Source organism: Budorcas taxicolor, chromosome 6, assembly GCF_023091745.1.
Source record: "Budorcas taxicolor isolate Tak-1 chromosome 6, Takin1.1, whole genome shotgun sequence".
In the NCBI taxonomy this organism is placed as follows: Eukaryota; Metazoa; Chordata; class Mammalia; order Artiodactyla; family Bovidae; genus Budorcas; species Budorcas taxicolor.
In genome coordinates, this window is record NC_068915.1 from 84,634,047 (window position 1) to 84,656,754 (window position 22,708).

General features: G+C 38.6%; 1 pseudogene; it reads right to left on the reverse strand.

The window, feature by feature from the left end:
- Positions 1–1,890: 1,890 nt before the first annotated feature.
- On the reverse strand, positions 1,891–4,121 carry LOC128049534 (UDP-glucuronosyltransferase 2B31-like; annotated as a pseudogene).
- Between the last annotated feature and the right edge of the window lie 18,587 nt (positions 4,122–22,708).

Here is a 22,708-nt window from a genome sequence, read left to right on the forward strand (position 1 = left end):
GGTTTTGTTATGGCTGCTGCTACAGGTACTGCATCAGCCAGGAGAGAAGCTGCTTTATGGCTGCCGTGCCAGTCAGGAGACAGTACACCTGTCTGCAGTTATTGTGGCTTCTTGAGTCTCCTTCCAGGCTCTTAACTTGTGCCTTGCCTACCCGGGGTTCAGCGAACAGTGTGAGCTGTATGAATGGCAAGAAAACTGGCTCACAAACAAGATCAGCAAGACACTTCATCACAAAGGAGCAACAGCATAGCTAACATATTGAAAAGATTGCTCCAAACATCTCAGTTCAGTTCAGTTCAGTCGCTCAGTCGTGTCCGACTCTTTGTGACCCCATGAATCGCAGCACGCCAGGCCTCCCTGTCCATTACCAACGCCCGGAGTTCACTCAGACTTGTGTCCATCAAGTCAGAGATGCCATCCAGCCATCTCATCCTCTGTCGTCCCCTTCTCCTCCTGCCCCCAATCCCTCCCAGCATCAGAGTCTTTTCCAATGAGTCAACTCTTCGCATGAGGTGGCCAAAGTACTGGAGTTTCAGCTTTAGCATCATTTCTTCCAAAGGAATCTCGGGGTTGATCTCCTTCAGAATGAATTGGTTGGATCTCCTTGCAGTCCAAGTGACTCTCAAGAGTCTTCTCCAACACCACAGTTCAAAAGCATCAATTCTTCAGCGCTCAGCCTTCTTCACAATCTAACTCTCACATCCATACTTGACCACAGGAAAAACCATAGCCTTAACTAGACAGACCTTAGTTGGCAAAGTCATGTCTCTGCTTTTGAATATGCTATCTAGGTTGGTCATAACTTTTCTTCCAAGGAGTAAGTGTCTTTTAATGTTATGGCTGCAGTCATGATCTGCAGTGATTTTGGAGCCCAAAAAAATAAAGTCTGACACTGTTTCCACTGTTTCCCCATCTATTTCTCATGAGATGATGGGACCAGATGCCATGATTTTCGTTTTCTGAATGTTGAGCTTTAAGCCAACTTTTTCACTCTCCACGTTCACTTTCATCAAGAGGCTTTTGAGTTCCTCTTCACTTTCTGCCATAAGGGTGGGGACATCTGCATATCCGAGGTTATTGATATTTCTCCTGGCAATCTTGATTCCAGCCTGTGCTTCTTCCAGCCCAGCATTTCTCATGGTGTACTCTGCATATAAGTTAAATAAGTACCTAAAGAGAGAAAACTGGATATATTCTAGAATTATTAGAATTGTAGCTTTTTAAAAGATATTGCCATCTTAATCATTCCTAAAGGTATGGTTCAGTAGGGTTAAGTGTATTCATATAGCGAAACCAATCACCAGAACTTTTTGATCTGGCAATAATTGAAACCTATGTCATTAAGAAACTACAATTTCCTCTTCCTTCAGCCTCTGGCAGTCATCACTCTGCTTTATGTGTCTACAAATTTGACTAGGCTGGATACTCTGGACTTTTCTTGTACTTGTCTTTCTGGACTAGTTTATTTCATTTAGAGTAAAATTCATTGCTGTTGTGTGGTGTGTCAGAATTTTCTTCTAAAAGCTAAGTAATACTTTATTACTTATCTAATTCAATTAAACTATGAGCCATGCTGTGTAGGGCCACCCAAGTCAGATGGATCATGGTGGAGAGTTCTGACAAAATGTGGTCCACTGGAGAATGGAGTGGCAAATCACTTCAGGATTCTTGCCTTGAGAACCCCATGAACAGTATGCAAAGGCAAAAAGATAGGACACTGATAGATGGGTCTCCAGGTCAGTAGGTGCCCAATGTGCTACTGGAGATCAGTGGAGAAATAAATCCAGAAAGGCAGAGATTTGGCAGGTTTGCAGAGAAGGCCTCCAATAAACTCAAAATTTGGTAGCACTGAGAGAGGAAATTGTAAATTCCAATAGGTGCCAAGATGAGTCATGTTTCAGCTTTCCTCATTATCTCAAATGTTGTAGTGGGTCTTCCTGAAAGAAAAAACAAAAACAAATCTTTGATGAAATGACTGTCTTGTCACATGCATATATTAGGTAATTTTTGGGAAAAGGCTTGGAATGTTTTGGCCAAAGATGTTTCAAAGTGTCTGTTTTTTGATAAAGCAAATACGTCTGTGCATGTATAGTATGCAATACTCATGTATGCATGCTAAAGCGCTTCTGTCATGTCTGACTCTCTCTGAGTCTATGGACCTAGTCATTCTCTAGGCTCCTCTGTCCATTGGATTCTCTAGGCAAGAATACTGGAGTATTAGTAAGGTAGACACTGAAGTTTATTAAGGCAGATACTGAAGTTTAGTAAGGCAGATATATAATTGCTTGGAGAAATCTTAATCCTTCAAATGGTTGTTTATGGCTTCCTGGAATGCTCTATACTAGTAATGGAACACAGGGTTCTACTTCCAGTATTTCATAAATTTTTCCATAATATTGATGAGTTTGCTGAACCCTGTCATGCCCTCCTCTAGGGGATCTTCCTGACCTAAGGATTGAATCCACGTCTCTTAAGTCTCCTTCATTAAGGTTCTTTACCTCTAGTACCACCTTGGGAGCCCATAATATATAATATAGTGTAATATAATAAGAAAACTGAGCTACAACTAGGAACAAGTAGGAACAAACAAGTGGGAACAGTTTCTAAGTGCTACCTAGATACTATTGCTACAAATATCTGTGGGACTCTTCAATATACATGTCTTCGTTAATCAGAAATTTTACGAGGTTTCTACTGATGCTTTCTAAATTAAAAAAAGAAGTTTAGTAAGGTAGATATATAATTTTTTGGAGAAGTCTTAATCCTTCAAATTGTGGTTTATGACTTCCTGGACTGTTTTATGCCAGTAACAGAACACAGGGTTCTACTTGCAGTATTCCATAAAAGTTTCCATAATATTTATGAGTTTGCTGAATCATTTTATATTTTCATTTCCTCATTTTACTTAAAGGAGACAAATTCCTGTGACTTTATGTGAATTCACTTTCAAACAAACTAGAAAAAATAAGATTTCATGCTACCAACTAAAAACATGACTTACCTAGTATTTCACAGTAAAACTTACTCCATGTGTTCTCATTAAACATTTGGAACCAAAAATCAAAATAAAGGACTTTGGGACTCAGAGGGAGAGGGAGAGGGTGGGATGATTTGGGAGAATGGCATTGTAACATGTATACTATCATGTAAGAATTGAATCACCAGTCTAGGTCTGATGCAGGATACAGCATGCTTGGGGCTGGTGCATGGGGATGACCCAGAGAGATGTTGTGGGGAGGGAGGTGGGAGGGGGGTTCATGTTTGGGATCGCATGTACACCCGTGGTGGATTCATGTCAATGTATGGCAAAACCAATACAGTATTGTAAAGTAAAATAAAGTAAAAATAAAAATTTAAAAATAAATAAATAAATAAATAAAAGATAAAAATTAAAAAAAATAATAAAAAATAAAGTACATATGTTTTTGACCCCCTCCCTGAATGTCATATGACAACTAATTCAGACAACATAACAGGTACATAAGATGGTAAGAATGGAAGTTTTCCACTAATCTTTTCAACTGAGTCACCATACAAGAAGCAGAGATCGTACAAATAAAGATACTCTAGGTATCTCAGTGAGAAGCTCACTCACCACAGGATCCAATGTTGTTGCAAGAACAACATTAAACCTGGTTCCTGTGTTTTGTCATAAGTCACTTGTTAGAAACAACATCTTTGCAGAGATCCTTAAAAACATCAAAAAATTCCCAGTATAAACTTCTTACTAATGAAAAATGTGTCCAAAAGAAATCTTTTGCCAGATATGTCCGCATGCTGACCAAATGCTTGATAAAATTCTTACAATGTGCTGTGTGCTGTGCTTAGTTACTCAGTCGTGTCTGACTCTTTGGGACTCCATGGACTGCAACCTGCCAGGCTCCTTTGGCCAGAGGAAAAGTCTCATATTTAATAGGAGATGATTCACTGGGATCAACAAGAACGGAAGTTGGAGGTGTCAGAACAGTCACCTCATGAACCCTCCTGACAAGTTCATCCAGAACTGGTTTCATATTGATTCAATGACTATATTCCATTGGCCAAACCAGCACCTTTCCACAACTTCTAGAGCTAAAGTAGCAAGTCATCTGTTGCAGTACCAGAAATGAGAGCCACTTCATAGACTTTTTGCTCCTGCAAATATTACTGCGTTCTTTCACCAGTGCTCATGCATATATAAAAGGAGAAATCAATCAGGAAGTTGAATTATAATTCCTGATTTATAATATGGGAGTTTATATATTTATAATATAATACAACTCAACTAAGTACATTATCTTAATTGTCAACAGAAGTGGAAAGCAAGTGAAAGGGCAAAGAGTAAAACACTTCTAGGTTATACAGTGTGTTCAGTATTGTCAGCGCTGTCACTGATCTAAAAGTCGATGAGTTTGCACATGCAAATCCACTGTTATGGAAGAGACAAGACTAGCCTGAAAACTGTAGCAAGTGAATGTCTGCAGAATCCTTCAATCAGAGTTAGAGTTAAGGTGATGGGTCATGGTCCATAGGGTTGCAAAGAGTCAAACGTGACTGAAGCAACTTAGCATGCATGCACACAGCAAGATAGACTGTTTGAAAGTTTCAACACTTGTATCTCCCACAGAGAAACAGCAAAAAGTATAAATAGTGAAGTGAAGTCGCTCAGTCATGTCCAATAGTGAACAATATGTTGGGAAAGCTCTGGACTATAATGAAGAAGCAACAGAAACCTGGCACGATTGAAAACTGAGAATGGTCATATAGAAAACATGGGACTGATTTTACCTGCATTACCCCATCCTCCAGTTCAGAGATTCTGGGTCTTGTGGCTAAGATCAAGCGTAGTTTTGGGACTTCCTAGATGGCTCAGTAAAGAATCCACCTGCAGTGTGAGAGACCCGGGTTCAATCTCTGAGTTGGGAAGGTCCCTGGAGAAGGGAACGGCCAGAATAAGGTATTCTAGCCTGGAGAATTTCATGGACTGTATAGTACATGGGGTCGCAAACAGCTGGACATGACTGAGCTACTTTCACTTTCAGGTGGCTCAGTGGTAGAAAGAACCCCCCTGCCAATGCAGGAGATGCAAGAGACACGGGTTCAATCCCTGTTTGGGAAGACCCCCTGGAGTCAAAAACGGCAAATCACTCCAATACTTTTGACTGGAAAATTCCATGAGCAGAGGAGCCTTGTGGGCTTTAGTCCATGGGGTTGCACCAAGTTGGACATGACTGAGCGACTGAGCACACAGAGTTCAGGACAGCTTGGCACCAGCAGAGATTCTGTCAGAGTAAGTTCCCTCCATGGGGAAGAGTAGTGTCAGAAAAGACCAGCAAGCCTCACTATCATAGGTGTTTGCAGCCTGTGTTACTGAGGACTTCCACAGTCTTCTGCAACTCTGAGTCCAGCCACAGAGCTGCCGTGCCTTTGCTGCTGTGTCTTTCCCGAGGCTGGAACTGTCCCTGGGGTGGGACCTGACTCCTGGGGCCCTGTCAGTCCTGTGCCTGGCTTTTTCTGATTGGGATGCCACAAGCCTTGTGGTCTGTGTGAGAGGAGCTGCTGCACTGCAGCCCACCCCCAGGTTCCAAGCCAGTTCTTTTCCTGGTATAACTGGGTTTGGGCTTCCCTGGCAGCTCAGCTGGTAAAAAATCCACCTGCAAAGCGGGAGATGTGGTCGATCCCTGGGTTGGGAAGATCCCCTGGAGAAGGAAATGGCAAACTTTCCACTATTCTTGCCTGGGAAATCCCATGGACAGAGGAGCCTGGCAGGCTATAGTCCATGGGGTCACAAGAGTTGGACACAACAGGCTGACTAAACCACCACTGCAAAACTGGGGCCATGCTGCTACAGCTGTAGACCTCATCTTGTACTTGCAGTCATGTCTTTGACCATTACCCAGGCTGTTCTAAACCCCCTTGTTGGATTCTAAGTCAGAGTTTGACCGACTGTTACGGGGGCCACACCACTGCTTTTCTGTACCACACCCCCTGGGTCCTGACATTGGCTTTAACATGCCATCACTGGATCGTGCTGCTCTGAGACTTCCCCTGGCATAAGTTTTGGAATTTTGATGCACCATCCTCAGGCTGCGCTGCTATAGCATTCAGTCCCCTGGGCCTAAGCCACTACTGTGCCCTGTCACCTCTGGCCCTTTACCACTGCTGCACCCACCCCTTCCCCTTGCAAGTCACTGAAGCAAACCAGCCACACACCTAAGTTCTATCACAAATCTGCACATGCTTGTACCTGACTCTGACACCGCTGCTCCAGCATGTACTCTTGCACGTCAGGGCCAAGGCAGTATAGTAGCTACATATGAACATAATTTTAGGACCTTTGCTTTACTGCCACTCTCAGTGTACTACATTGTACCTGGTGCCAAGAAGGATCTCCTCAGTTACAACTATGTGTCATGGACCCCAGCAGTAGGATGCCAGCAGACTTCACTGCCAAGGACCCTAATAGCTCTAGTTACCACTGCAACCATCAAGAACTATCTCTGTAGCCTTGGTCACTGAAGACCCATGCAGTCTTCACAGATGCTGATCTGTGTGATAGCCACACAGAGATTATGCAGCCATCCACTCCGAGGAACAGATATGCCACCTCATTCATTCATTTCTCTCACAGCCGGCTTTAGGTGAAAGTCTTTTCCCAATAAAGTGAGTCCAAAAAGGCTAGAAATGTGACAGTTCCCTCTGGGCAGAGACAATTATTGTGTTACCAAAGGAACACAATAATTTTTAGTAACTGACTCCCCAAAAATGAAAATCTATGAGTTACTAGGAAATAATTCAAAATAATTATTCTCAGAAAGTCCAGTGAGATTAAAGAGGACACACATAATTCAATAGTACCAGGAAAAACAATGCCTGAACAAAACAAGTAGCTGATAAGTGAAAAAGAAATTATAAAAGCAACTGAACAGAAATTCTGTAACTGAAAAATAAATAAATGAAATTTAAAATGCAATTGCTATTGAAATTTGACAATAAGCTCAATCAAACACAAGAAAGAATCTTCAAACTTGAAAACAAATGTCTTGATATTGCCCAGTTGATAGAGAGAAAAGGGCTTCCCTGGTAGCTTAGCTGGCAAAGAATCTGCCTGCAATGCCGGAGACCTTGGTTTGATTCCTGGGTCAGGAAGATCCCCTGGAGAAGGGCACGGTGATCCACTCCAGTATTCTTGCCTGGAGAATTCCCATGGACAGAGGAGCTTGGGGCGGGGGGCTACAGTCCATGGGGTTGCAAAGAGTTAGACAGGATTGAACGACTAGGCACACACAGAGAGAAAAGAATGAAAAAAATCTTTGTGAATTGTGTCCTAGAAAGTCAAGAAATAAACTCATGTACCCTATGTTCATCTAACCTATGACAAAGGAGGCAAGAATATACAATGGAGAAAAGACAGTCTCTTCAATAAGTTGCTGGGAAAACCGGACAGCTACATATGAAAAAAATGAAATCAGAATACTCTGTCACCATACACAAAAATAAACTCAAAATTAATGAAAGATCTAAATGTGAGACTGGACACTTAGAGGAAAACATAAGCAGAATACTCTGGCATAATTTATTCTTTGACATAACACCAACTTCAAAAAACATTCCTGCAAAAGAGTGTGAATTTTGCTGGGTCAGACTGTGTAGCAATTTATGCTCAAAAACACCATCTTGAACTGGAACCTGTCTTCCTCCATACTCTGATTTTTTAAGGTATAAATTTAGGCTATTGATTTGAAGTATTTGTTTTTTAATGTAGACGTTTACGTTTTAAATGACCCTCTTAACAATGTATTCTCATAATTTTTGTTTTTCATTTTCTTTCTTAAATTATTTTCTAAATTTTCTTTTGCTTTCATCTGTGATGCCTTTTTTGAATATTATCTAATTTCCATATATTTGTGAATTTCTCAATTTCTTTGTAACATTTTTTGTTATTGCATTGCAGCCAGAGGCCATTCATCTTGTGATTTGAATTTCTAAAATTTATTGAGACTTAAAAATTTCACTAGTGATAGTGTATCTTTGGAAATATTTATGTGTACTTGAGTAGATTGTGTATTCTACTCTTTTTGGAATGGGGTATTCTATAGATGTCTCTTAGAATCTAATTGGTTTATAGTGTTATGGAATTCTTCTGTTTCCTTTGTTGATCTTCTACCTAGTTTTCTATCCATTATTAAATGCAAGTGAGTAAAGTGTTCCAGTATTAATGTTGGATTATTTCTCCTTTAATTTCCCCCTGCTTTTGCTTCATGTGTTTTGGTCTTGATGTTAGGTATGTGTATCTTTTATAACTGATATATATTTACACTGATAGATTCACACTTTTATAATAAAATGTGTCTCTTCATCTATAGTAATATTTTTTTGTTTTAAAGTTTATGTGGCTGATATTAATATAGTCATTACAGTTTTTTTTATGGTTGCTCTTCATATGATATATATCCTACTCTATTCTTTTATTTCCACTTATTTGTATCTTTGAATTTATACTGTATCTTTAAGTAACATAGTTGAATATTTTTATTACAACATTTAACATATGTCTTTTGATTGAATTTTTAATTTATTTACATTTTGTGTTAATATTGCTACTGTTGGATTTATATCTGTCATTTTACTTTTATCTGCACGTCATTTTATCTGCTTAGGTTTTTTTTGCTGTCTTTCTTTTGCATCAAATGAGTACTTACTAGCACAACATCTCAATTCATTTAATGATTTTAAATTATTTTTGTATTGTTCTATGGTTTATTATATATACATGATAAATTATTAGAATTTTATTAGTTTTATACTAACTTAATTCCTCTTCAATATGGAAAAATAGTCCCTAAAAGCTCTATTCTATTGGAAACTTTTGTGCTGTCATTGTTATATATGCTATTTTCATACATGTAATTACATACAAGTGTATGTATTGTATACTAGCATTTATATAATTTTGTCCTTTTTTAAGGCAAAATGAGGCAAAAATGAGAATAAGTATATATTATTTCAGTGGTTTTGATAATCTTTTTAGTTACCTATTTTTATTTTCTATGTTTTCTTCCATGTATTCCTGTTATCATATAGCATAATTCCTTTCTTTAATACAGCTTGTTACCACCACCCACTTTATCTTGCTTTTGACAAATATATTAACTATACGTCATCTGTCTAACAATACAACTATGTACATGATTTACATGCTTGTTTTTTATATTAAGAGAAGAAAGAGAAAAAATATGTACTTGTACTGTCTTACAAAATTACTTATCTCTACCAATGCGCTTTGGTTTATCATGTAGATTAGAACTGCAGGCTGGTTTTACCATCCTCAGGCTGAAGAACTTCTCCAGTTTTCCTGTAAGGCGGATTTCCCAGCAATGAAGTCTTTTTTATTTTTAATTTTTGGCGGGGGGGAGGGGAAGGCATGAGCGGCAGAGGACTATCTATATTTTGTCCTTATTTTTGAAAGATAGCTTTGTTGACAGAATTTTTGACTGACAGTTTTTAATTTCAGCACTTTGAATATGTCATCCCACTGCCATAGAGATTCCATCCTTTCTGATGAAATATAAGTAATATTTTATTGCAGTTCATTTGTACGGATGTATTATTTTCTCTTGGTGTTTTAAGATTTTCTGTCTTTAGCTTTCAACATTTTACTAGTGTTGATGTATGGCTCTCCTATGTTTATCCTACTTTGAAGTGATTGAAATACTGGGTTGTACAGATTAATATTTGCCATCATATTTAGGATATTTTCCAGCATTATATTTTTGAATATTTTGCTCTGCTCACTTTTCTTATGGCACTCCTATTTTGCGTATGTTAGTGTGTTTAATTGTATTCCACAATTTGCTATCCTTCTTTTCACTTTTCTGTTCATTTTTACCTCTGTTATTTTGATTACATTATCTTACTGCTCTGTCTTAAGTTGGCTGGCTTTTTTATCTGCTGCTTCAAATCTGCTACTGATTCCTTCTGGTGAATTTTTTCAATTATTGTAATTTTCAACTCAAATTTTAATTTGGTACTTGAAAAATATGATTTCTATCTCTTACTTATAGACTCTGTCAATGGGACATTTTCTCTATAACTTTCTTTACTTCATTAAGCTTGTTTTATAGAAGGTGCATTGTATGTTTTTAGAAATCTATCCATTCCTTCTAAGTTCTCCCATTTTTTAGAATACAATGATTCATAATGTTCTTTTATGATCATTTATATATATATTTATACATACATATATATTTAGCTCCTTAGTTTATTTACTTGACTGTTTTGTTTTTTTTGATAATCCCCTTTGGGTCATTGAACACAATTTGTGATAGCTAGTATGAAGTTTTTACTTGTTAGAACTATTAGTCCCTCTCAGAGGCAGTTTCTATTGCTTTTTTTTACCCCATGTAGGTTACATTTCCCTGTTTCTATGTACTGTGAAATTTTTGTTAAGCTATGACATTTAGATAATGAGTATAGCAACTCTGGATACTGGTCCTTTCCAGTACCATTAATTATTACTATTATTTGTTCAATAACTAAATAAATTATTTTAGTGAAGTCTCTTTTCCCTATAGTGTGAAGCCTCTGTTGGGGGCTATTTGGAGGGTGGAGCTTAGGGCATATTCACATTCCCTGGGATGATAGTAGTTTTAGGAGGGGACTCCTTTTGACTGCCTCTTTTCTTACTGTTAACTTTCATCAACTATTGACTGATTGTGCTATAGGTTATGTTAATATCTTGGGAGCATAAATTGTTCCAGAATCTGACTTCCAGAAGTTCATTTTCATTTGCAAGGATGTTTATGGAAGTCAATGTTTGAGGCCTGTTGTGACCTCAGGAGGACTCTTCTTAGCTGTGTCTTTCTTTGTTTTTGTCTGATAAACTAGCTTGCAAATGGTTTAGCTTATATCTGTCATGAAACAATTAGCTTCCTCTTAACAGTTCACCAACAAATCTTTCATAACTTGTGGGTAATCAAAGGCTTAACCTTCCTTCCCACAGTCTGATTTAAATAAAGTGAAAATAGGTTGGAGCTCTGTGTTTTATGTTTTATGTCTCACTCTGGTCAAACTCCCTGAACACTGACTTCAAAACTGGGGATATGGACAGTGGCACACCTCTCTCTCTGTGACATCCCTTTAGGTATAAAGAGTAGTATCTATTTTCAGTCTGCCTCTTTTGTTCTGGAACCTCCATTCTATGAATGAGCTGGGGGAATGACTATTTGGGATATATGCCGTCCAAGGAGCAGTAGCTGCATGGGCACAGGAAGGCTGAGAGGAGCTACTCCATGTCCAAGGTCAGGAGGGGCGGCCATGAGGAGAGACCCCTTGCCCAAGGTAAGGAACACTGGCTGTGCTTTGCTGGAGCAGGCATGAAGAGATACCCCACATCCAAGGTAAGAGAAACCCAATAAGATGGTAGGTGTTGCAAGAGGGCATCAGAGGGCAGACCCACTGAAACCATAATCGCAGAAAACTAGCCAATCTGATCACATGGACCACAGCCTTTTTCAACTCAATGAAACTAAGCCATGCAGTGTAGGGCCACCCAAGAAGGGCGGGTCATGGAGGAGAGGTCTGACAGAATGTGGTCCGCTGGAGAAGGGAATGGCAAACTACTTCAGTATTCTTGCCTCGAGAACCCCATGAACAGTATGAAAAGGCAAAATGATAGGATACTGAAAGGGGAACTCTCCAAGTCAGTAGGTGCCCAAATACTACTGGAGATCAGTGGAGAAATAATTCCAGAAAGAATGAAAGGATGGAGCCAAAGCAAAAACAATACCCAGTTGTGGATGTAACTGGTGATAGAAGCAAGGTCCGATGCTGTAAAGAGGAATATTGTATAGGAACCTGTATGTCAGGTCCATGAATCAAGGCAAATTGGAAGTGGTCAAACAGGAGATGACAAGGGTGAATGTTGACATTCTAGGAATCAGTGAATTAAAATGGACTGGAATGGGTGAATTTAACTCAGATGACCATTATATCTACTACTGCGGGCAGGAATCCCTTAGAAGAAACGGAGTAGCCATCATGGTCAACAAAAGAGTCCAAAATGCAGTACTTGGATGCAATCTCAAAAATGACAGAATGATCTCTATTCGTTTCCAAGACAAACCATTCAATATCACAGTTATCCAAGTCTATGCCCCAACCAGTAACACTGAAGAAGCTGAAGTTGAACAGTTCTATGAAGATCTACAAGACCTTTTAAAACTAACACCCAAAAAAGATGTCCTTTTCATTATAGGGGACTGGAATGCAAAAGTAGGAAGTCAAGAAACACCTGGAGTAACAGGCAAATTTGGCCTTGGAGTATGGAAAGAAGCAGGGCAAAGGCTAATAGAGTTTTGCCAAGAGAATGGACTGGTCATAACAAACACTCTCTTCCAACAACACAAGAGAAGACTCTACACATGGACATCTCCAGATGGTCAACACCAAAATCAGATTGATCACATTCGTTGGAGCCAAAGATGGAGAAGCTCTATACAGTCAGCAAAAACAAGACCAGGAGCTGACTGTGGCTCAGATCATGAATTCCTTATTGCCAAATTCAGACTTAAATAGTAGAAAGTGGGGAAAACCACTAGACCATTCAGGTATGACCTAAATCAAATCCTTTATGATTATACAGTGGAAGTGAGAAATAGGGACTAGATTTAAGGGACTAGATCTGATAGACAGTGTCTGATGAACTATGGACAGAGGTCTGTGACATTGTACAGCAGACAGGGATCAAGACCATCCCCATAGAAAGGAAATGCAAAAAAGCAAAATGGCTGTCTGGGGAGGCCTTACAAATAGCTTTGAAAAGAAGAGAAGCCAAAAGCAAAGGAGAGAATATAGTAAAGTGGCAGGATATAAGATCAACATGCAGAAATCCCTTGCATTCCTATACACTAATAATGAGAAAGTAGAAAGAGAAATTAAGGAAACAATTCCATTCACCATTGCAACAAAAAGAATAAAATACTTAGGAATATATCTACCTAAAGAAACTAAAGACCTATATATAGAAAACTATAAAACACTAATGAAAAAAATCAAAGAGGACACTAATAGATGGAGAAATATACCATGTTCATGGATCAGAAGACTCAATATAGTGAAAATGAGGATACTACCCAAAGCAATTTACAAATTCAATGCAATTCCTATCAAGCTACCAGCCATATTTTTCACAGAACTAGAACAAATCATTTCAAGATTTGTATGGAAATACAAAAAACCTTGAATAGCCAAAGCAATCTTGAGAAAGAAGAATGGAACTGGAGGAATCAACTTGCCTGACTTCAGGCTCTACTACAAAGCCACAGTCATCAAAATAGTATGGTACTGGCACAAAGACAGAAATATAGATCAATGGAACAAAATAGAAAGCCCAGAGATAAATCCACACACATATGGACACCTTATCTTTGACAAAGGAGGCAAGAATATACAATTGAGTAGAGACAATCTCTTTAACAAGTGGTGCTGGGAAAACTGGTCAACCACTTGTAAAAGAATGAAACTAGATCACTTTATAACACCACACACAAAAATAAACACAAAATGGATTAAAGATCTAAATGTAAGACCAGAAACTATAAAATTCCTAGAGGAGAACATAGGCAAAACACTCTTTGACATAAATCACAGCAGGATCCTCTATGATCTACCTCCCAGAATTCTGGAAATAAAAGCAAAGATAAATAAATGGGATCTAATTAAAATTAAAAGCTTCTGCCCAACAAAAGAAAATATAAGCAAGGTGAAAAGACAGCCTTCTGAATGGGAGAAAATAATAGCAAAGGAAACAACTGACAAACAACTAATCTCAAAAATATACAAGCAACTTATGCAGCTCAAGTCCAAAAAAATAAACGACCCAATCAAAAAATGGGCCAAAGTACTAAATAGACATTTCTCCAAAGAAGACATACGGATAGCTAAAAAACACATGAAAAGATGCTCAACATCACTCATTATTAGAGAAATGCAATCAAAACCACAATGAGGTACCACTTCACACCAGTCAGAATGTCTGCGATCCAAAAGTCTACAAGCAATAAATGCTGGAGAGGGTGTGGAGAAAAGGGAACCCTCCTACACTGTTGGTGGGAATGCAAACTAGTACAGCCACTATGGAAAACAGTGTGGAGATTCCTTAAAAAATTGCAAATAGAACTGCCTTATGACCCAGCAATCCCACTGCTGGGCATACACACCAAGGAAACCAGAATTGAAAGAGACACATGTACCCCAATGTTCATCGCAGCACTGTTTATAATAGCCAGGGCATGGAAACAACCTAGATGTCCATCAGCAGATGAATGGATAAGAAAGCGGTGGTACATATACACAATGGAGTATTACTCAGCCGTTAAAAAGAATTCATTTGAATCAGTTCTGATGAGATGGATGAAACTGGAGCCGATTATACAGAGTGAAGTAAGCCAGAAAGAAAAACACCAATACAGTATACTAACACATATATATGGAATTTAGAAAAATGGCAATGATGACCCTCTATGCAAGCCAGCAAAAAAGACACAGATGTGTATAACGGACTTTTGGACTCAGACAGAGAGGGAGAGGGTGGGATGATTTGGGAGAATGGCATTGAAACATGTATACTATCATGTAAGAATCGAATCGCCAGTGTATGTCCGATGCAGGATACAGCATGATTGTGGCTGGTGCATAGGGATGACCCAGAGAGATGTTATGGGAAGGGAGGTGGGAGGTGGGTTCATGTTTGGGAACGCATGTACACCCGTGGTGGATTCATGTCAATGTATGGCAAAACCGATTACAGTATTGTAAAGTAAAATAAAGTAAAAATTAAAATTAAAAAAAAAAACCACAAAAGCAAAGGAGAAAGGGAAAGATATACCCAATTGAATGCATAGCTCCAAAGAATAGCAAGGAGAGATAAGAGAGCGTTCCTCAGAGATCAGTGCAAAGAAATAGAGGGAAACAACAGAAAGGAAAAGACTAGAGATCTCTTTAAGAAAATTAGATACCAAAGGAACATTTCATGCAAAGATGGGCTCTATAAAGGACAGAAATGGTATGGACCTAACAGAAGCAGAAGATATTGAAAAGAGGTGGCAAGAATATCCAGAAGAACTATACAAAAAAAGAGCTTCATGACCCAGATAATCACGATGGTGTGATCACCCACCTAGAGCCAGACATCCTGGAATGTAAAGTCAACTTGGCCTTAGAAAACATCACTAGGAACAAAGCTAGTGGGGGAGATGGAATTCCAGTTGAGCTATTTCAAATCCTGAAAGATGATGCTGTGAAAGTGCTGCTCTCAATATGCCAGCAAATTTGGAAAACTCAGCAGTGGCCACAGGATTGAAAAAGGTCATTTGCATTCCAATACCAAAGAAAGGCAGTGCGAAAGAACGGTCAAACTACCGCACAATTGTGCTCACCTCACACGCTAGTAAAGTAATGCTCAAAATTCTCCAAGTCAGGCTTCAGCAGTACGTGACCCATGAAATTCCAGATGTTCAAGCTGGTTTTAGAAAAGGCAGAGGAACCAGAGATTAAATTGCCAACATCCACTGGATCATGGAAAAAGCAAGAGAGTTCCAGATAAACATCTATTTCTGCATTATTGACTATGCCAAAGCCTTTGACTGTGTGGATCACAATAAACTGTGGAAAATTCTGAAAGAGATGGGACTACCAGACCACCTGACCTGCCTCTTGAGAAACCTATATGCAGGTCAGGAATCAACAGTTAGAACTGGACATGGGACAACAGATTGGTTCCAAATAGGAAAAGGAGTACGTCAAGGCTGTATATTGTCACCCTGCTTATTTAACTTATATGCAGAGTACATCATGAGAAACACTAAGCTGGAAGAAGCACAAGCTAGAATCAAGATTGCTGGGAGAAATATCAATAACCTCGGATATGCAGATGACACCACCGTTATGGCAGAAAGTGAAGAAGAACTCAAAAGCCTCTTGATGAAAGTGAAAGAGGAGAGTGAAACAGTTGGCTTAAAGCTCAACATTCAGAAAACGAAGATCATAGCATCTGGTCCCATCACTTCTTGGGAAATAGATAGGGAAACAGTTGAAACAGTGTCAGACTTTATTTTTTGGGGCTCCCAAATCACTGCAGATGGTGATTGCAGCCATAAAATTAAAAGATGCTTACTCCTTGAAAGGAAAGTTTTGATCAACCTAGATAGCATATTGAAAAGCAGAGACATTACTTTGCCAACAAAGGTCCATCTAGTCAAGGCTATGGTTTTTCCCTTGGTCATGTATAGATGTGAGAGTTGGACTGTGAAGAAAGCTGAGCACCAAAGAATGATGCTTTTGAACTGTGGTGTTGGAGAAGACTCTTGAGAGTCCCTTGGACTGCAAGGAAATACAACCACTCCATCCTAAAGGAGATCAGTTTTGGGTGTTCACTGGAAGGACTGATGCTGAAGCTGAAACTCCAGTACTTTTCTACCTCATGTGAAGAGTTGACTCATTGGAAAAGACTCTGATGCTGGGAGGGATTGGGGGCAAGAGAAGGGGACGACAGAGGATGAGATGGCTGGATGGCATCACCGACTCGATGGACATGAGTTTGGGTAAACTCCGGGAGTTGGTGATGGACAGGGAGGCCTGGCATGCTGTGATTCATGGGGTTGCAAAGAGTCGGACATGACTGACTGACTGAACTGAACTGATTCTCAATATGTTTTGCCTAAAGAGAACTTTGCCCTATGAATCTGGTTGGGTGGAATATGGGAGAACCTTGTTGACCACACTTGTGTGGAACTTTGCCTCTGTAAGATAGCTGAGATGTGTATGTTTGAGAAATTCAAGTCACTTGACTTTTGGAAGAAGATACCATAGCAGTCAAAGGAACTGTGAGGAGTGAGAGGTCTGTGTTCTTTCTTAACCTACTTAGAGTGAAATCTATTTTTCTGATTAAGGAAAGTGAAAGAGGGAGCAGTTTGAGGTTTAAATCGCATAGGATTTCAGTGATTTTACTGTTAGTATACCCTTCTGGAATTAATGTGTCTTTACTGTATCTTCAAGACAGTTTCTAGACATTTTATTATTACTGTTTTTTTTTTTTTCAAACTTTAAATTGTTTATTTTGTATTGTGGTATAGCCAATTAACAATGTTGTGATAGTTTCAGATGAACAGCTAAGGTTTCAGCCATACATATACATGTATCCTTCCTACCCCAAATCCCCATCTCATCCACGTTGCCACATAACATTGAGTAGAGTTCCATTGTTCTATCCAATAGGTCTTTGTCAGTTATTCACTCTGAATATAGCAATGTGTACATGATCTTCCCAAACTCCCTAAATATCTCCTCCCCTCAGCAACCCTAAGTTCATTTTCTGTTAGTCTTTTTCTATTTTGTAAGTTTATTTGTATAATTTTTTTTTTTAGATTCCACATATAACAGATGTCATACGATATTTCTCTTTCTTGGTCTGACTTACTTCACTCAGTATGACTTTCTCTGTGTTTATTAGTATTGCTGCAAATGGCATCATTTTCTTTTTAATGGCTGAGTATATTCTATTGAATATATGTATGCCTTCTTTATCTATTCCTCTGTTGATGAACATTTAGGTTGCTTCCATGTCTTGACTATTGTAAACAGTGTTGCAGTGAACATTGGGGGTGCATGCATTTATTTTTGGATCATGTTTTTCTTTGGATATATACCCAGGAGTGGGATTGAAGTGTTATATGGTAAGTCTATGTTTAGTTCTTTAAGGAATCTCCATACTGTTTTCCATAGTGGCTGTACCAATTTACATTCCCACCAACAGTGTAGCAGGGTGCTCTTCTTTCTATACCCTCTCCAACATTTGTTATTTGTGATTTTTTTTGATGATAGTAATGAGTGTGATATCTCACTGTAGTTTTGATTTGCATTTCTCTCTGCATTGGAGAAGGAAATGGCAACCCACTCCAGTATTCTTGCCTAGAGAATCCCAGGGATGGGGGAGCCTGGTGGGCTACCGTCTATGGGGTCGCACAGAGTCAAACACGACTAAAGCGACTTAGCAGCAGTAGCAGTAGCAATAACTAGCGATGTTGAACATCTTTTCATATACCTATTGGCCATATGTATGTCTTATTTGGAGAAATGTCTATTCAGATCTTCTGTTCTTTTTTTTTTTTTTTTTTGAGTGGGCTGTTTGTTTTGATGCTGTTAAGTGAATTTCTAGACACTTCAGTTGTTTTAAAGCATAGTTTCCACTAGTTATTCTTACTTCATGTAAGAGCTTGTCCATAAAATATGTCATGTTAGCATTTAAGAAATGGGAGATTCAAAGTGTTTTGAAATTTCTCAACATTCTGCTGCTTTAATACCTGCAGCAGGATGTAGATGGCTATTTGCTAGGGTTGAGGAATGAATGAATGGGAAGTAACTATCTAATGGGTATATAGTTTCTTTTGGGAGAAGAAAATACTCTTGATCTAACTAGAGGTGATGATTGCATATCATGTAAACTTTAACTGAACTATATAATTGATAATGGTTAAAAGGGCAAATTTTGTGTTATATATATTTAACCTCAGCAGTAGAACCACAAATGGCTGCCGCCAAGATATGGCCCAGAGCCCATGGTTTAAAAGCCCTTTGGTTTGTAACATAAGTGAATACATCTATCTATCCTCTATCTATCTATTGAACATATGTATGAATATATCTATGAATATATGTATCAATAGATCTGTCAATCTTTAATGTAGTTGATTTACAATTATGCGTTAGTTTTAGGTGCATAATATAACAAATCAGGGCTTTTATAGGTTATATTTCGTTATTGTTGTTGTCCAGTCACTAAATTGTGTCCGAATCTTTGTAACTCTGTGAACTGCAGCACGCTAGGCTTCCCTGTCTTTCAGTATCTTTTGGAATTTGCTCAAACTAACGTCCATCGAGTTGGTGATGCCATCCAACCATCTCATCCTCTGTTGTGCCCTTCTCCGGCCCGCAATCTTTTCCAGCATCAGTGTGTATGTGTGAGTGTGCTCAGTTGTTCAGTTGTGTCTGACTCTTTGTGACCCCATGGACTATAGCCCACCAAGCTCTTTGTCCATGGAATTTTCTAGGCAAGAATACTGGAGCGTTTCCATTTCCTTCTCCAGGCAATCTTCCAGACCCAGGGATCAAACTGGTGTCTCTTGGGTCTCCTGCCTTAGCAGGCAGATTCTTTACCACTTTTCTCCTGGAAGGTCCCAGTATCAGGGTTTTGTGTGTGTGTGTTTTTTTTTTCCCAATGAGTCAGAGTTTTAAGCCAGCTTTTTCACTCTCCTCTTTCTCTTTCATGAAGATGCTCTTTAGTTCCTCTTTATCTTCTGCCATTAAAGTGGTATCATTTGCATATCTGAGGTTCTTGCTATTTCTAAATATCATCAACCTCAGATATGCAGATGATCCTGGCAGAAACACTCTAATGGCATAATGTAAAGAGAAACTAAAGAGGCTCTTGATGAAGGTGAAAGAAGAGAGTGAAAAATCTGGCTTAAAACTCAACTTTCAAAAAACTAAGATCATGAGATCTGGTTCCATCATTTCATGGAAAATAGAAGGGGAAAAAAGGAAGCACTGGCAGATTTCTTTTCCCCTCTTGGGCTCCAAAAAACCTAGTAGGTTACTGTAGCCATGAAATTAAAAGATGCTTGCTCCTTGGAAGAAAAACTATGACAAACCTAGGAGTGTATTATAATGCAGAGACATCACTTTGCCATCAAAGATCTGTATAGTCAAAGCTATGATTTTTCCAGTAATCATGTATGGATGTGAGAGTTGGACCATAATGAAGCCTGAGTACCAAAGAATTGATGCTTTTGAATTGTGGTTCTGGAGAAGACTCTTGAGAGTCCCTTGGACAGCAAGGAGATCGAGCCAATCAATCATATAGGAAATCAACACTGAATATTCATTTAAAGACTGATGCTGAAGCTCCAATACTTTGGCCTCCTGATTAAAAGAGCTGATTCACTGGAAAAGACCCTGATGCTGGGAAAGATTGAAGGTAGGAGAAGAAAGGGGCAACAGAAGATGAGATGGTTGGATAGCATCATCAATGCAATGGACAGGGATTTTAGCAAATTTCAAGGAATAGTAAAGGACAGGGAAGCCTGGTATGTTGCTGTCCACAGTTTGGCAAAGAGTCAAAGACACAACCTGAGGACTAAACAACAATAAAGTATCAAGATAGTTTACTGAAAATAAATGCTCTTTGAAGAGTTTAAAACAGCAGAGGAGTTCACACACTGAAAGAAAGAAAAGTGGGCAGATGAGTGTCCATAACATTGATGGTTCCCTATTTGAACTTTGCTCTCAATGCTTCTTAATCCTTCTATTACCATTTCAGTGATTATTCTCTTTCCAACAATTAGACAAAATAGACTTTAAAATAAAGAATATCATAAGAGACAAAGAAGGACACTACATAATGATCAAAGGATCAACCAAAAAAGAAGACATAACTGCTATAAATGTCTATGCACTTAACATAGGAGCACCTCAGTACATAAGGCAAACACAAACAGGCATAAGAGGAGAAATCTATAGCAACACAATAATAGCAGGGGACTTTAACACCCCACTTTCACCAATGGATTGATGATCAAAACAGAGAATCACTAAGGAAACAATCCAATTACAAATACTATTTTATTTATTATTTTCAAATTATTTATTTATTTTTAATTTTTTTTTACTTTACAATACTGTACTGGTTTTGCCATGTAAATGTATGGAAAAACCAATACAGTATTGTAAAGTTAAAAAATAACAATAATTAAGAATAAAATAAAATAAATTACCAAAATGTGGGAAAAAAAAAAAACCCAACAAACAAACAGTGATCAAAAATCTCCCCCTAAACAAAATCCCAGGGCCAGATGGCTTCACAGTGGAATTCCATCAAACATTTAGAGAAGAGCTAATGCCTATTTTTCTGAAACTCTTCCAAAAAATTGCAGAGGAAAGAACACTTCCAAACTCATTCTATGAGGCCACAATCACCTTGAAACCAAAACCAGGAAAAGACAACATGATAAAAGAAAATTACAGGCCAATATCAGCAATGAACATAGATACAAAAATCCTCAACAAAATCCTAGCAAACAGAATCCAACAACACATTAAAAAACTCATACACCATGATAAAGTTGGGTTTATTCCAGGGATGCAAGGATTTTTCACTATACACAAGTCAATCAACATGATACACCATAATAACAAATTGAAAGATAAAAACCATATGATCATCTCAATACATGCAAAAAAAAGCCTTTGACAAATCCAGCATCCATTTATGATAAAAACACTTCGAAAACTGGGCATAGAAGAAACCTACCTTAACATAATAAAGGCCATATATGAAAGGCCAACAGCAAATATTGCTCTGAATGGTGAAAAATTAAGAGCTTTCCTCTAAGATCAGGAACAAGACAAGGACATTCACTCTCACCACTATTATTCAACATAGTTTTGGAAATCCTAGCTACAGCAATCAGAGAAGAAAAAGAAATAAAAAGAATCCAGATCAGAAAAGAAGAAGTAAAGCTATCACTGTTTGCAAATGACATGATACTATACATAGAAAACCCAAAAGAAACTATCAGAAAATTATGAGAGCTAATCAGCAAACTCAGGAAAGTCATGGGATACAACGTCAATACACAGAAATCACTTTCACTCTTATAAACTAACAATGAAATATCAGAAAGAAAAATTAAGGAATCAATCCCATTCACCATTGCAACAAAAAGAATAAAATATCTAGGAATAAACCTACCTAAGGAAACAAATATCAACAACCTCAGATATGCAGATGACACCACCCTTATGGCAGAAAGTGAAGAGGAACTAAAAAGCCTTTTGATGAAAGTGAAAGAGGAGAGTGAAAAAGTTGGCTTAAAGCTCAACATTCAGAAAACAAAGATCATGGCATCCTGTCCCATCACTTCATGAGAAATAGATGGGGAAACAGTGGAAGCAGAGTCAGACTTTATTTTTTGGGGCTCCAAAATCACTGCGCATGGTGATTGCAGCCATGAAATTAAAAGACACTTGCTCCTTGGAAGGAAAGTTATGACCAACCTAGATAGCATATTCAAAAGCAGAGACATTACTTTGCCGACTAAGGAACGTCTAGTCAAGGCTATGGTTTTTGCAGTAGTCATGTATGGATATGAGAGTTGGACTGTGAAAAAAGCTGAGCATGGAAGAATTAATGCTTTTGAACTATGGTGTTGGAGAAGACTCTTAAGAATCCCTTGGACTGCAAGGAGATCCAACCAGTCCATTCTAAAGGAGATCAGTCCTGGGTGTTCTTTGAATGGAATGATGCTAAGGCTGAAGCTTCAATATCTTGGCCACCTCATGTGAAGAGTTGACTCATTGGGAAAGACCCTGATGCTGGGAGAGATTGGGGGCAAGAGGAGAAGGGGACAACAGAGGATGAGATGGCTGGATGGCATCACCGACTTGATGGACATGAATTTGAGTGAATTCTGGGAGTTGGTGATGGACAGGGAGGCCTGGCGTGCTGCAATTCATGGGGTCACAAAGAGTCGGACATGACTGAGCGGCTGAAGTGAACTGAAGCAAACAAAAGACCTGTATATGGAAAACTGTAAGACACTGATGGAAGATGACATAAACAGATGGAGAGATATTCTATGGCTCCTGGTAGTGAAAATGACTATATCACCAAATG